The sequence below is a fragment of the Entelurus aequoreus genome, linkage group LG27 (genome assembly GCF_033978785.1).
Source record: "Entelurus aequoreus isolate RoL-2023_Sb linkage group LG27, RoL_Eaeq_v1.1, whole genome shotgun sequence".
NCBI lineage: Eukaryota > Metazoa > Chordata > Actinopteri > Syngnathiformes > Syngnathidae > Entelurus > Entelurus aequoreus.
The window spans coordinates 29,101,843-29,116,730 of NC_084757.1; the positions used below are offsets into that span (position 1 = coordinate 29,101,843).

The 14,888-nt window shown below is 37.7% G+C and overlaps 1 protein-coding gene across 6 annotated transcripts in view; it reads left to right on the forward strand.

The window, feature by feature from the left end:
* The first annotated feature begins 688 nt into the window (after positions 1-688).
* Positions 689-14,888, forward strand: part of cep350 (centrosomal protein 350) — a 113,189-nt gene continuing 98,989 nt past the window's right edge. For 3 of the 6 annotated variants that reach the window (XM_062038697.1, XM_062038696.1, XM_062038692.1), the window contains exon 1: positions 689-1,010. The gene's annotated coding sequence lies outside the window, so the exon portion shown is untranslated. The remainder of the gene's footprint in view (positions 1,011-14,888) is intronic. The other 3 variants (XM_062038693.1, XM_062038695.1, XM_062038694.1) reach the window with 2 other exon arrangements.

Below are 14,888 nucleotides of genomic sequence, written 5' to 3' on the forward strand. Positions count from 1 at the left end.
TCTTTGTTAGAAATATAGCTTGGTCCAATTTGTTATATATTCTAACAAAGTGCAGATTGGATTTTAACCTATTTAAAACATGTCATCAAAATTCTAAAATTAATCTTAATCAGGAAAAATTACTAATGATGTTCCATAAAATATTTTTTTAATTTTTTGAAAAAGATTCGAATTAGCTAGTTTTTCTCTTCTTTTTTCGGTTGAATTTTGAATTTTAATGAGTCGAAATTGAAGATAAACTATGTTTTAAAATGTAATTGTCATTTTTTTGTGTTTTCTCCTCTTTTAAACCATTCAATTAAGTGTGAATATCATTAATTATTAATACTAACATAGAGTTAAAGGTAAATTGAGCAAATTGGCTATTTCTGGCAATTTATTTAAGTGTGTATCAAACTGGTAGCCCTTCGCATTAATCAGTACCCAAGAAGTAGCTCTTGGTTTCAAAAAGGTTGGTGACCCCTGGTCTAAAGCATTGTGTGGAATATTTCACAAAAAATGTGAAACAGAGTCTATGCCTAATATTAGGCAAATCTGCACAGTGGTTGTGTTAACTGTGTGAAAATGTAAAATTTAATGTGTAAGCAATTGGAAAAAAATGGAAGTTAAGCTCTCCGTGAATTTTATTTAAAAAAAAATATGTGTAGGTTGCGTCCAAAGTCTCGCGAGATTTCGTTAAGTCGTCCGTCACAAAGCGACCCATCTGGGATAGTCTTGTTTCAGTGTTTCGGAAAGGTTTGCAACATAACCCGGTAAAGACAAACTCAGAGGTCGGTAGCCACCTTTGCGTCTGTGGCGAAAAAAAATGATGTAGTTAACATATGTTCCAACTACACAGGAGAGAGCTGGGACTTATAACAATGGGTGAGCGTCGCTTAAAAAAAAGTTGCTAGTTCGTTAGCACAGGATGACGCTAATGTTAGCAAACACACCGCTGGACTAATCTACAGATTCCTGATGATTCCGCCACAAAAAGGCCTCTAAATGTGTCCGATCCCCGCCGGAAAAAGGTAAGCATCGTGCGTGTGTCGAATCACGTTATTTATGTCTTATACATAATGTTACTCGTAACTTTGTGTCTGTTAGCTTGAACGTGAACTCTGGAGTTTAGCTTCACCGGTGATTTCCTGGGCCAAATAAGTTAAAGTTAAGATTGTATTAACTTGATTTTTTACATTAAATATCTTAAACGTTTATCGTTAATTCACTAATTCTTCCATTTATAGCGCACTTTTAGTTCACGCCCTAAAATAAGATGTTTAGTCCGACAATCTCTCGACAAAGAAGTAAACAATATTACAAGCTGTTGAACGATCATAGGAGTCAATCAGTTATTTTAAATGTGTTAATATTAAAAAAGCCACACTAATGGATCGTTATTTTCTGGTGTATTATGTGTTTGTAGCTAAGCAACCTTATCTAACAAAAAAAAATGGCCGATATACAGTGGTGGTCAAAAGTTTACATACACTTGTAAAGAACATAATGTCATGACTGTCTTGAGTTTCCAATAATTTCTACAACTCCTTTCCAAACAGCACATTTTTTGTTTCATCTGACCACAGAACTCTCCTCCAGAAGGTCTTATCTTTGTCCGTGTGATGTCAGATGAAACAAAAATTGAGCTGTTTGGCCTCAATACCCAGCAATATGTTTGGAGGAGAAAAGGTGAGGCCTTTAATCCCAGGAGCACCATCCCTACCGTCAAGCATGGTGGTGGTAGTATTATGCTCTAGGCCTGTTTTGCTGCCAATGGAACTGGTGCTTTACAGAGAGTAAATGGGACAATGAAAAAGGAGGATTACCTCCAAATTCTTCAGGACAAGCTAAAATCATCAGCCCGGAGGTTGGGTCTTGGGCGCAGTTGGGTGTTCCAACAGGACAATGACCCCCAAACACACGTCAAAAGTGGTAAAGGAACGGCTAAATCAGGCTAGAATTAAGGTTTTAGAATGGCCTACCCAAAGTCCTGACTTAAATGTCTGGACAATGCTGAAGAAACAAGTCCATGTCAGAAAAGCAACACATTTAGCTGAAGTGCACCAATTTTGTCGAGAGGGGTGGTCAAAAATTCAACCAGAAGCTTGCCAGAAGCTAGTGGATGGCTACCAAAAGCACCTTATTGCAGTGAAACTTGCCAAGGGACATGGAACCAAATATTAACATTGCTGTATGTATACTTTTATGTATATATTTTGTATTTTGTATAGTGTTTTGTATATTGTACAGGATTGATTATTATTTTTATTGGATAGTAGTCTGTTTATTTCAATTCTTAATTTTATCTTTATTACCTCTTGTGTAATTTATTTTTATCCCATATTTGTTCCCACTACCATACCTTAAGTTGGAGTCCTTATATATATATATATATATATATATATATATATATATATATATACCGTATTTCCTTGAATTGGCGCCGGGAATATGGTATTCGCATGCCTAGAATTACAGCCGGGTCAAACTCGTTTCGCAAAATAATTAGCGCATGCTTGGCACTTCCGCCGGGTCAAACATGAGTCATTAAATGACTCCCGCCTCCTGGTGGTAGAGGGCGCTAGTGATCCTTCTTGCGACTGCTGGTACTGCAGAAGACCTGTGCTGCAGAAGAAGACAACAGCAGCAATAGTGCGCAGCCATTTATTTTACCATGGAGGATTACATATCTAAAATAAAACAGTTTTCTAAACTGGACTTTCAATCGAAGCAGGAGGTAATACTTAAAAGGAAGATCTCCATCGAGCCAGAGAGACTTTTAAAACTGAAGGAAGACTTCTATATCGATGCTTTTCTTCAAAAGGAGCTGGCATGGACTCATTTATACCTAAAGGTAAGACCATAATAACGTTTTTTTTAATTAAATGTGCTTTTCATGATAAGGTAAGCGCCTGAGTGAGAAGAGGTTTTAAAATAATTACCGCATGCATGGCAATCTCGCCTGCTTTTGGTAAACGCAGGGGTGAGAAGAGGTTTTAAATTAATTAGCGCCCCTGCGGCTATTCAAGGAAATACGGTGTATATATATATATATATATATATATATATATATATATATATATATTTATATATATATAATGACAATAAAGTCCATTCTATTTTATTCTTTTGATCCGGCAGATTTGGTCACATTTTCAGTAGACCCATAATAAATTCATAAAAGAACCAAACTTCATGAATGTTTTTTGCGACCAACAAGTATGTGCTCCAATCACTCTATCACAAAAAAAAAAGAGTTGTAAACATTATTGAAAACTTAACACAGCCAGTTCTTTACAAGTGTATGTAAACTTTTGATCGTGACTGTAGGTATGTATGGCATTGTCTCTGCTACAACTTCCATTACCAAAATAATGTTTTATTTTAGAAAGGGAGGCATGGTTGAAATTACATTTGGTATTTTTGCTTAGAGTTGACATAATCCTCAGCAGCGATGTTCGTCAAACGTAACATAACAATGTTAGACGATTGTGGGTTGCTTAATTATCCCCAAAAGTCCATCCGACATTCATTGTAGGAATGCTGACAATTATTCATTCTCTGTTAAGATTGTCCTTATAAGTGTCACGGGTGAGCTGGGGCCTATCCTTGCTGACGTTGTGTGAAAGGTGTGGAAAACCCTGATTGACTGGTTGTCAGTCAATCACCAGATGCATACAAAACCCAAAACAAGTGAGGTTGGCACGTTGTGTAAATCGTAAATGAAAACAGAATACAATGATTTGCAAATCCTTTTCGAACATATATTAAATTGAATACACTGCAAAGACAAGATATTTAATGTTTGAACTGAGAAACATATATTTTTTTTGCAAATAATCATTAACTTAGAATTTAATGGCAGCAACACATTGCAAACAAGTTGCCACCGGGACATTTTTACCACTGTGTTACATGGCCTTTCCTTTTAACAACACTCAATAAACGTTTGGGAACTGAGGAGACCAATTTTTGAAGCTTTTCAGGTGGAATTCTTTCCCATTCTTGCTTGAATGTACAGCTTTGGTTGTTCAACAGTCTCCGTTGTGATATTTGACGCTTCATAATGCGGCACACATTTTAAATGGGAGACAGGTCTGGACTACAGGCAGGCCAGGCCAGTCTAGTACCTGCACTCTTTTACTTTTTTGTAACAGGTGCAGAGTGTGGCTTGGCATTGTCTTGCTGAAATAAGCAGGGGCGTCCATGAAAAAAACGTTGCTTGGATTCTTTTTTTTTTTCATTTATTTATTTATTTCAGGCAATGACAAAGACGTACAAGTTGACAAAACATAATAATATAAATTAATATAGTGCATTATTGTCCAGTTTTGCCTGAAAGGGAGTGGGAAGAAGATAACTTATTTAATCCCACCCCCAGTTCTCCATTCAGTGATTATTCACATGAGTTTCATTCTCACTTTGTTCAAGGATTATAATACAGATGTTGTATCATAGTGGCATTACCAAAGGAAATAATAATTGTTACACTGTAACAATCATTTGTATCAACAATGTAGGAATAATGAATATACCAACAATGGTAATAGACATCATAGCAATAATGGTAATAGACAACATAGCAATAATGGTAAGGAAACATTGAGCACATGTTAACACTTTGAGACAGAGTATAGCAGCAGGTCAAATTAAAGACCCTCATCTCTATATTTGAACCAGACCCCATGTTTGTATAATAGTTTAGATCGATTAATAGTTTGGCATTGCTTGTGTTGTTAGTCCAGTTTGTTCCATAGTTTTACTCCGCATACAGACACACAAAAACGTTTACGAGTGGTTTGAGCTCTCGACAATAAGAAATATCCAAAGCCTCTCAAGTTATGAGCTTGCACTCGTCTTATAAAAAAACGTTGTAGATTAGGTGGCAATAATTTGTTAAAAGCTTTATATAAGATTATTAATGTATTATATTTAACAAGGTCATCAAATTTGAGCAACTTTGATTGCATAAACAGATTATGAGTATGTTCTAAATAACCAACGTTGTGAATGATCCGTACTGCTCTTTTCTGTAATATGATCAGAGGATGAATTGTGTTTTGGTAAGTATTCCCCCATACTTCAACACAGTATGTAAGGTATGGCAGTACCAAGGTGCAGTATAGAGTACGGAGTGCATTTTCATTGAGGTATAGTTTTGCTTTGTTTATAATTGAGAGGCTTTTGGAGATTTTTGTTTTAATGTGTCTGACATGAGGTTACCATGATAGTTTACTATCAATTATTACTCCCAAAAATGTATTCTCATTTACGATTTCAATTTGGGTACCATCAATACTTATTTTCTGTTCAGACGTTATGTTGCGATTTCCAAACATTACTATCTTAGTTTTATTTATATTCAAAGATAATTTATTTGTGTCCATCCATTTTTTTACTATGTTTAGTTCTGTGTTTACTGTATTTATGAGCTCATTGTAGTCATCACTACTGTAGAATAAATTTGTGTCGTCTGCAAAAAGTATACATTTCAGTATTTTGGATGTATTAAACATATCATTAATATATACATTAAACAGTTTTGGCCCCAACACGGACCCTTGGGGGACACCACAAGCAATGCCAAGAGTATCAGATAAAAATTTACCCATTTTAACAAACTGTACCCTCCCTGTTAAATAACTTTTTAACCAGTCACCAGCCAGTCCCCTAATTCCATATCTTCCCATTTTATCTAGTAGAATTGAATGATTAATGGTATCAAATGCTTTCTTTAGGTCAATAAAAATACCAACTGCATATCTTTTATGCTCCAGTGCATTAGTAATTTCCTCAATAGCTTCAGTTATTGCCATTGAAGTTGTTCTTTTGGACCTAAAGCCATACTGACCATCATTGATTATATGATGCTTCTCAAGAAAAGATTCAAGTCGAGAGTTAAATAGTTTCTCTAAGATTTTTGAGAACTGAGGCAAAAGAGAGATTGGTCGGTAATTGGTGAAAGCGTGTTTGCTGTCACTTTTGAAGAGCGGAGTTACTTTAGCGATTTTCATTTGACTTGGAAAGCAGCCAGTTTGGAATGATAAATTACATATATAAGTTAATGGTTTTACAATATTCAGGATAACCTTTTGAACCAATATCATGTTGATATCATGGCAGTCAGTGGAGCACTTACTTTTACACTTCCGCACAATGTTTGTCACTTCCTGCTCATTTGTAGCTGAGAGGAAGAATGACGAAGAATTCTGTTCAATAGTTGATTTTGTTACTCCATTGTCTGGGATATCAACAGCCAATTTAGGACCAACATTTACAAAAAAACTATTGAACTTGTTTACTACATTACTCATATTATAATCTTCACCGTTTTCATCAATAAAGTAATCAGGATATGTCAACTTGGAATATCCTTGTTTTATTAGACTATTCAAAACATCCCAAGTTCCTTTTATATTATTTTTGTTTTCATATAGTTTTTTTTGATAATATAACCGTTTGCTTGTTCTTATAATATCAGTTAATTTATTTTTGTACTTCTTGTATCGTTGTTCGACTTCTTTTGTTTTTATTTTGATGAAAAGTTTGTAGAGATTGTTTTTCTTTTTACAGGCATTAATTATCCCTTTTGTGATCCAAGGGCTATTTTTATTTTTTCCTTTTATAAAATATTCTTTTACGGGGCAATGTTTATTATGCAGGGAAGTAAAAATGTCTAAAAAATTACAATAAGCACTGTCCACATTAGGTTCTCTGTATACTGAAGTCCAATCCTGAACTGCTAAACTATTGTTTAGGGCACAGATTGTTTCCTCAGTTGTTATTCGTTTACAGATTTTTGCCATAGTGTCTTTGGTTTTCTTGAGACGACAGTCATATAAAGTAAAAACAGGTAAATGATCAGTGATATCACATATAAATAGGCCACTGGTGACTTGATTTCCCATAATGTTTGTAAAAATGTTGTCAATGATTGTGGCAGTATGTGTTGCTATTCTGCTTGGTTTGGTTATGGTTGGATATAGAGACAAGCTGTACATTGTGTCAATGAAGTCATCAAAATGTTTTTGCTTGGTTGAGTTTTAAAAATCAATGTTAAAATCACCACAGATAAATATGTTTTTTTGGTTCACAGAGGAAAATAGTTTACCCATCCACTCATTGAAAGTTTCTATGCTTGAACCAGGTGCCCGGTATACACAGCTCATGAAGATATTTGTCTTTTTGTCATTTAGGATTTCCACTGTTAAACATTCAAATAATCCATCGACTGCTATCGTCATGTTTGTTAAAACTTTAAATGTAACAGATTTATGAATGTACAATGCGACCCCTCCTCCTATTTTATTTATCCTGTTTATGTATGTTAATTCATATTCATTCAGACTAAAATCAATATCTTTATCACTGTTGAACCAGGTTTCAGTGATTGCAACAATGGTAAATGGATGACTAAATTCTTTCAAGTAATCCTTGATAGCCTCAAAGTTAGTGTACATGCTTCGATGTGTTATAGATAGACTATCTTCTGATTTTACACTGTTTTTATATTGTTCGCGGGTAAAATAATTACAGTTTTTAACAATCGCAGAGAAAAAATTATTATCAGGGTCTATGTCCATATCAGTCTCTGTTGTGGTGTGCTCTTGATACTCACACATGTCCAGTTCTTTTTGTTGATGTTGGGGGATCTTCTGTAACATGTCCATATTAATACTTGGTGTGGTCTGTGTTCTTGGTGTAGGTAGCATTGAGATGATGTAAAAGTCACAAGCTACATTGATACCAAGTACTGCATCAATGTCAATACTTATCAAGATCTTCTATTTTCCTTATCACCAAGACTTTTGCTTCCTCCGGCATCCCATTTAGTTTGATGAAGATCTTAGAGTTCGTTACCCAGGTTTGTTGAATCTTGCTTTGCCTTTTAAGTTGTCGTGCGACCCTTGCGATGTCAGCATTTTTCTTGGTCAAGTGTTCATTGATGAAAACATCTGTTCCTTTGAGTTTGCGTCCTTGCCTTAATAGTGCGATCTTCTTCTTTCTGTTTGCGAATCTCATGATGACAGCGGGTGGTCTCTGGTTCCTCATGGGCAGTGGGTGACAAGCCTCGATGTGCTCCAGGTCCATCTCTATCCCCCTGCTTAGGAGATAGGAGGCCACCTGCTGCTCCACCGACTGTGCCTCCTGCACGCTGGGCTCCCCGCTGTCCGCGGCCACCGCACGCGCGTAATTGCGTGGCTTGATCTTGATCCCGGTGATGACCACATCATTCATGCGGGAGTATTGCTCCAGCTCGTCCACTCGCTGCTCCAGGTCCACAATGCGCCGATCTTTTTCCACGTTCTGGAGGCGTAATTGTTTCACCTCCTCCAGTAGACCCAAAAGCTGCTCCTGGTGCTCCCTCACCGCAGTCACATCGCCGCACAGGGAAAGGAGTGTGAGCCTCATCTCCTCGAACTCCTCCGATGTGGGGCTTTTCCTCGGTGCAGGCATCACGATCTATCTGCCGACGCATCCAGCAACAGAAGGAAAAATCCACCTCCGTATCTCAGGCCGGTAATGCTAGCCGGCTCCGGTGTGCTAGCTCGCAGCACCGATCGACACAAGCTACAAAGTGTCACGGCACAGTGACACAGCGAAGCCAAAAAAGCACAAAAGTACAAAAAAGTACAAAAGGTTGTACTAGCTTCGCACAAGGCGATTGCCAAACTCAACAGCCCCACTTCGAAAACAGCCAAACGCGTGCGAACTCCAAACCGGAAGTGACGTTATTTTTTTGTGATATGCATAGAGATGGAAACCAATGTTGCTCCAAAACCTGTATTTACCTTTCAGCATTAATGGTGCCTTCACAGATGTGTAAGTTACCCATGCCTTGGGCACTAATACACCCCCATACCATCACAGATGCTGGCTTTTCAACTTTGTACCTATAACAGTCCGGATTGTTATTTTCCTCTTTGGTCCACAGTTTCCAAAAACAATTTGAAATGTGGACTCGTCAGACCACAGAACACTTTTCCACTTTGCCTCAGTCCATCCTACATGAGCTCGGGCCCAGCGTAGCGTTTCTGTGTGTTGTTGATGAATGGCTTTGACTTTGCATTGTAGAGTTTTAACTCACACTTACAGTTGTAACGACAAACTGTAGTTACTAACAGTGGTTTTCTGAAGTGTTCCTGAGCCCATGTAATGATATCCTTTACACACGGATGTCGCTTTTTGATGCAGTACCACCTGAGGGATCGAAGGTCACGGGCATTGCCGCTTACATGCAGTGATTTCTCAAGATTCTCTGAACCTTTTGATGATATTACGGACCGTAGATGGTGAAATCCCTAAATTCCTTGCAATAGCTCGTTGAGAAATGTTGTTCTTTAACAGTTGGACAATTTGCTCATGCATTTGTTCACAAAGTGATGACCCTCGCTCCATCCTTGTTTGTGAATGACTGAGCATTTCATGGAAGCACCCGCCTGTTCCCAATTAGCCTGTTCACCTGTGGGATGTAAGATGCATTCTTCAACTTTCTAAGTCTTTTTTGCCACTTGTGCCAACTTTTTTGAAAGATGTTGCAGGCATCAAGTTCTAAATGACCTAATGTTTGCAAAAAGTTTACCAGTTCTAATGTTAAGTATCTTGTCTTTGCAGTGTATTCAATTGAATATAGGTTGAAAAGGATTTGCAAATCATTGTATTCTGTTTTTATTTACCATTTACACAACGTGCCAACTTCACTGATTTTGGGTTTTCTACATATAGTAGGGGTGTAACGATGTATCAATAGATCGATTTATATTACTATATTGTATTATTTTTATCGATATAAGTATTGGATTCAAGAACTGCATACTTTATTAAAAAAAATAACTTTTAACGATAAGGACGTTTAAACGTTAAGTCTATCTGCTCATCTGTGGCGTCATCAAAACAAAAATGGCAGATGTCTACAGTGGTCGAAAAAGGTCACAGCAAATGCAAAACATTCAGCTACAGCACGACTGCAAAAGCCACAACAAATACAAAGGAGACAACACAATAATATGAAGCCCATTGGCGTTGTTAGGCCTATTTTAGGGGGGCTCAAGCCCCCCTAAAATGTTCTTAAGCCCCCCCTAAATAATTTGGTGTTAAAAAAAAACAAAAAACATTTTTTTTTTTTTTACAAATACATGCCGACATATTCATTATAAAGTGGCCCGAATATGAGTTTAAATAAATAATCATATAACCTGTCATTTTTCACTCAGTTTCCCTTCACTTCATAGCGTAAGGTAGAGAGCCCCTTTAGTGTGTCAGTATCCAATCCATTCCACTTTTTCATATAGAAAATGCCCACATCACTCAAAATCCAGTCCGCATTTTCTCTGCGACCTTGATTGCGGTCCTTGGACTTGTTCATATAGAAAATTCCCACATCACTCAAAATCCAGTCCGCATTTCTTCTGCGACCTTGATTGCGGTCCTTGGACTTGTTCATATAGAAAATGCCCACATCACTCAAAATCCAGTCCGCATTTTCTCTGCGACCTTGATTGCGGTCCTTGGACTTGTTCATATAGAAAATGCCCACATCTCTCAAAATCCAGTCCTCATTTTCTCTGCGACCTTGCTTGCGGTCCTGCAGGTGTACGAAGCACATTAGCACACAGCACTGCAGAACAAGAACCTTGTTTCTGCAATTGTAAATAATTTAGTTTTTAAGTTTTGTGTTTCTTGTAGAATCTATATAAAGTAATATACATTAGCCTATTGTTAAAATAATGAAAAAAACATTGAATATATTTGTTTTATTGTATTGTTACATTAATAGCTGTTGTATTATTATAAGATGGCTTGTTAAACTTTTCATAGGATTTTCAGAGGGTGGAAAAACCAAGACATTTAATATAAAATGTAAAATGAATAAATACATAAAAAGAAAAAGAAAAAAAATGGTTAAAAGCCATCGTCCCGGGGAGCATTTAATTTCGTCCCGTGCATTTTTTGTAGTAATACAAAATAATACTTCCAGGGCTTGAGATTAATGTAGTCCCGTCGTCCCAGGGACGACGGGACTACATTAATCTCAAGCCCTGGAAGTTACATTTTATTGTTTGCAATATTTGTTTCAGCATCGCACTTTGAAGATGGTCCCTCAGCTCTTTGACAGCTTTGGCTCTTTTTCTGAAAAGCAGACGGACTCTAAGTCTTTCTTATTTACAGTATATATAAAAGTTTCTCATTTCTATTCAGACTTCCATATATATTTAATTTCCTTAACGGCTTGCCATAATATATAAATATATTATATATAAGCCAAATTATCCCGATCCAGATATTACTTTAATTCAAGTAATTAAGTAATATTTCCAGGGCTTGAATTTACAACCATTTTAGTCACATATGTGCCCAAAATGTAATCTGTGCAACTTCAAAATATTTGGGAACAAACAATTATTGTATTGTGAGCGAAAGTGGTGGCATTAGCCTCTATGTTGTGAATGAATAACATAGAGGCTAATGCCATGACTTTCATTGTGTTTCAGTGTATCTTGAAGGATCTCGCAAGTCATTGTTTCTTGTTGATGCTGTAAACAAAATGTCACTGTGCAAACCCAGGTTTGTTGTTGTACTGAACACAGATTGAAAATAAACCGACTGAAATAATAATAATAACAATGATTAATTTCTGAGTCTTTGTTAGCCTTTTGTGAAGTTTTATGCTTGTGCGCTACGTTCGCTCGCTATAATTCATACATACCTAGTCCCCTTACTGTATTTATTTTACAGTCACACTGGTTGAGTAGTTTTTGCCAAAAAGTTACTGAATCGATTTCAACTCTTTCAATCGTTTCAGGTTGTATCTTTCTAAAAATATGGTATCGGCAACCACAAACTCTGAATCCAAAAAAATCGTTGTTAAAACAAATAGATACACCCCTAACAAACAAGCATACACCTATGGACAATTTAGAGTACCCAATTAGCCTGAGATCCATCTTTTTAGGGTTATGGCAGGAAGCTGGGGTACCCGCCCTTAGAAAATCTCACAAGCACAGGGAGAACATACAAACTTGACCAGTAATGTTGATATGCTTTCAATGTAGTGAGTCCCAGGGACACACAGTGAGTGGATCCCTGGAAAATTCAGTAGGTCCCCTATAGGGATGTCATGGTATGGAAATGCAATGTCACATGAATGGTTTTTGAAGTAATAACTTTGTGACATGAAATAACCCAAAAGTAAAAAACATGGTGTTTACTTTTTGATATCAATATACACTACTGTTCAAAAGTTTGGGGTCACCCAAACAATTTTGTGGAACAGCCTTCATTTCTAAGAACAAGAATAGACTGTCGAGTTTCAGATGAAAGTTCTCTTTTTCTGGCCATTTTGAGCGTTTAATTGACCCCACAAATGTGATGCTCCAGAAACTCAATCTGCTCAAAGGAAGGTCCGTTTTGTAGCTTCTGTAACGAGCTAAACTGTTTTCAGATGTGTGAACATGATTGCACAAGGGTTTTCTAATCATCAATTAGCCGTCTGAGCCAATGAGCAAACACATTGTACCATTAGAACTAGGGTTGGGTATCGTTTGAATTCGAACGATTCCGATTCCGATTCTTTGTTGCGATTCCGATTCCTGACTATTCTCGATTCCGATTCTTCTTGTACCATGCCGGGATCAATGTGTTTGACAGGTAGTCCCTGGAAGGTGGTATGTATTTTGGGTTGAGAGTTTTCACCATATCCCTGCAAACATAAACAAACATGTAATGTTGCTGTTACTGTTTAGCCCAGTATCAATTAGCTTAGCTCTAACGTTATTGCTTAACTAACCTAAATGTTGGAGATTCCACCTCTGAAAAGGGGCTGCAGTCTTTTGACTATGTGTGCAGTGACCTTTCTGTGGCACTCTTCAGTCTGTGGCACCGACATCTCCCCCATTGCCGCTACTGGGTATCGAAACTAGGAATCAAAATTTAAACTTTTGAACGATTCCGGGAGAATCGGAAAGTTAGTCCCGGTTCCAATCGATACTCGATATCCAACCCTAATTAGAACACTGGAGTGATAGTTTCTGGAAATGGGCCTCTATACACCTATGTAGATATTGCACCAAAAACCAGACATTTGCAGCTAGAATAGTCATCTACCACATTAGCAATGTATAGAGTGTATTTCTTTAAAGTTAAGACTAGTTTAAAGTTATCTTCGTTGAAAAGTACAGTGCTTTCCCTTCAAAAATAAGGACATTTCAATGTGACCCCAAACTTTTGAACGGTAGTGTATAACACAAAGCAGTTTGGCCAATGAAGATAAAGTCAAATAAACCAGCATAGTTTTTCTCCAACACCACCATGTGATTCAGGGCAACAGTTTGGCCAACAAAAATACACAGAAGTGAACTAACTAGTATTGATTGTTATTGGTACACTGACAATGTTGACAGTTAAATAAAGGACAAGTGACCCTCCCAGTAAACAAACAGCAGGACTTTATAAACAAGTTGTGTCAACGTTCCCTCCACATCGCATGCTGCATAGTGACTCTCAGGCCCCGTTTACACTAAGCCGGATAAGGTTATCCAGGGTAAATCACACCTAACCTTATCCGTGTCCACACACAACAATGGCACCGTTTAAGACCCCCGGCTCCCTCCGTCCGCCGGCGCAACGCGACCTAGTACACATGCGCGGAAAAAACCCAAAAGCGTCCATCTGCTCTCCAGTAGATTACTTTACTTCACTGTGAAGTTATTTAAAAGAGCTATATTGTAAATAGTTTGCTGTGTATTTTACATTTGTTTGCTGTGTTTTGTGTGCTAGTTTTTAAATTAAAATGTATCTCCTTTGAACAATATCCAGTGTTGTGGTATTTCAATGAACTAGGATTCAGTGTGCTGTGGGGCCCTATTGTAGTGAATCACACCTGACATACATGAATCAAATCTTTAATCGACATGGGAAAGTAGACAATGCGATAAAGAACATTTTACAACAATTAATCTAGACAGAGAATACCCAAAGTATTGTTGTTGTGGGTTGACTCCGCCGTTGGGGTATTCTTCCATGAGAGATGGCGTCAGGGGATAAGTTGGGTCACCCAAAAGAAAAACAGGGAGCGGATCTTCATCTTCCAGCAGTTGTTTGTTCCATATTTCAGCTGCACGCTAATGGCGGAGTTAGCGAAGATGCGGGCAACATGCACGCTGCCTGACCATTTCACAGTCACATCCATAAAGCAAGCTCCTTGAATTCCTTCTGAGTCCATAACAAGATCTGATAGCTCAGTACAGCTCTTTTTATTACCAAATATGTGTTATATGTGTTTTATGTTGCACGATTGCACCAAGAAAAATTCGTAGTTCGTGAACCCGTTCTCAAACAATGGCAATAAAACTATTCTGATTCTGATTCTGATTCAATATTTGTAGTCACACACCGGCTGTATCACATTCACGGGAGGAAGGGACAAAGTTTTTCGGTAAATAGACTCACAGCTGACCCGGACATTTGAAGTCTGAGAAGTGTTGTATCCGAAATAGCTGCAATCACCCGTTACCTACTTTTAAGGTATTGATTTGTGATTTCCAAAAGCACCTGTACATGTACAAGAAGAAGAAACACGGGCATGTCTGGATGATCCGCCTCCATCTTTGTTATGGCGCGTTTATTCTGATGTCTCTTCCTGTGTGGTGTCTGATGTCTCCACCTTCTCTGTGGTGGTTCTGTCAGGGAGCCTGGAGTCCAACTCACAACTCAGTTTGTTTCTGGCATCACTTCCTGTGTGGGCGGGGTCTTTCTGGCGTCACTTCCTCTCCCAACTCACTTTGTAAACGCTCAATAAATCCATACAAAGCTAAGTGCCGGAGATTCAAGAAATACCCGGCTGACTTACCCGTGTAAAAATGTGTCCGAGGAGGGGGACCTTAAACGCTGGTTTAGTGTGGCTAAAACGG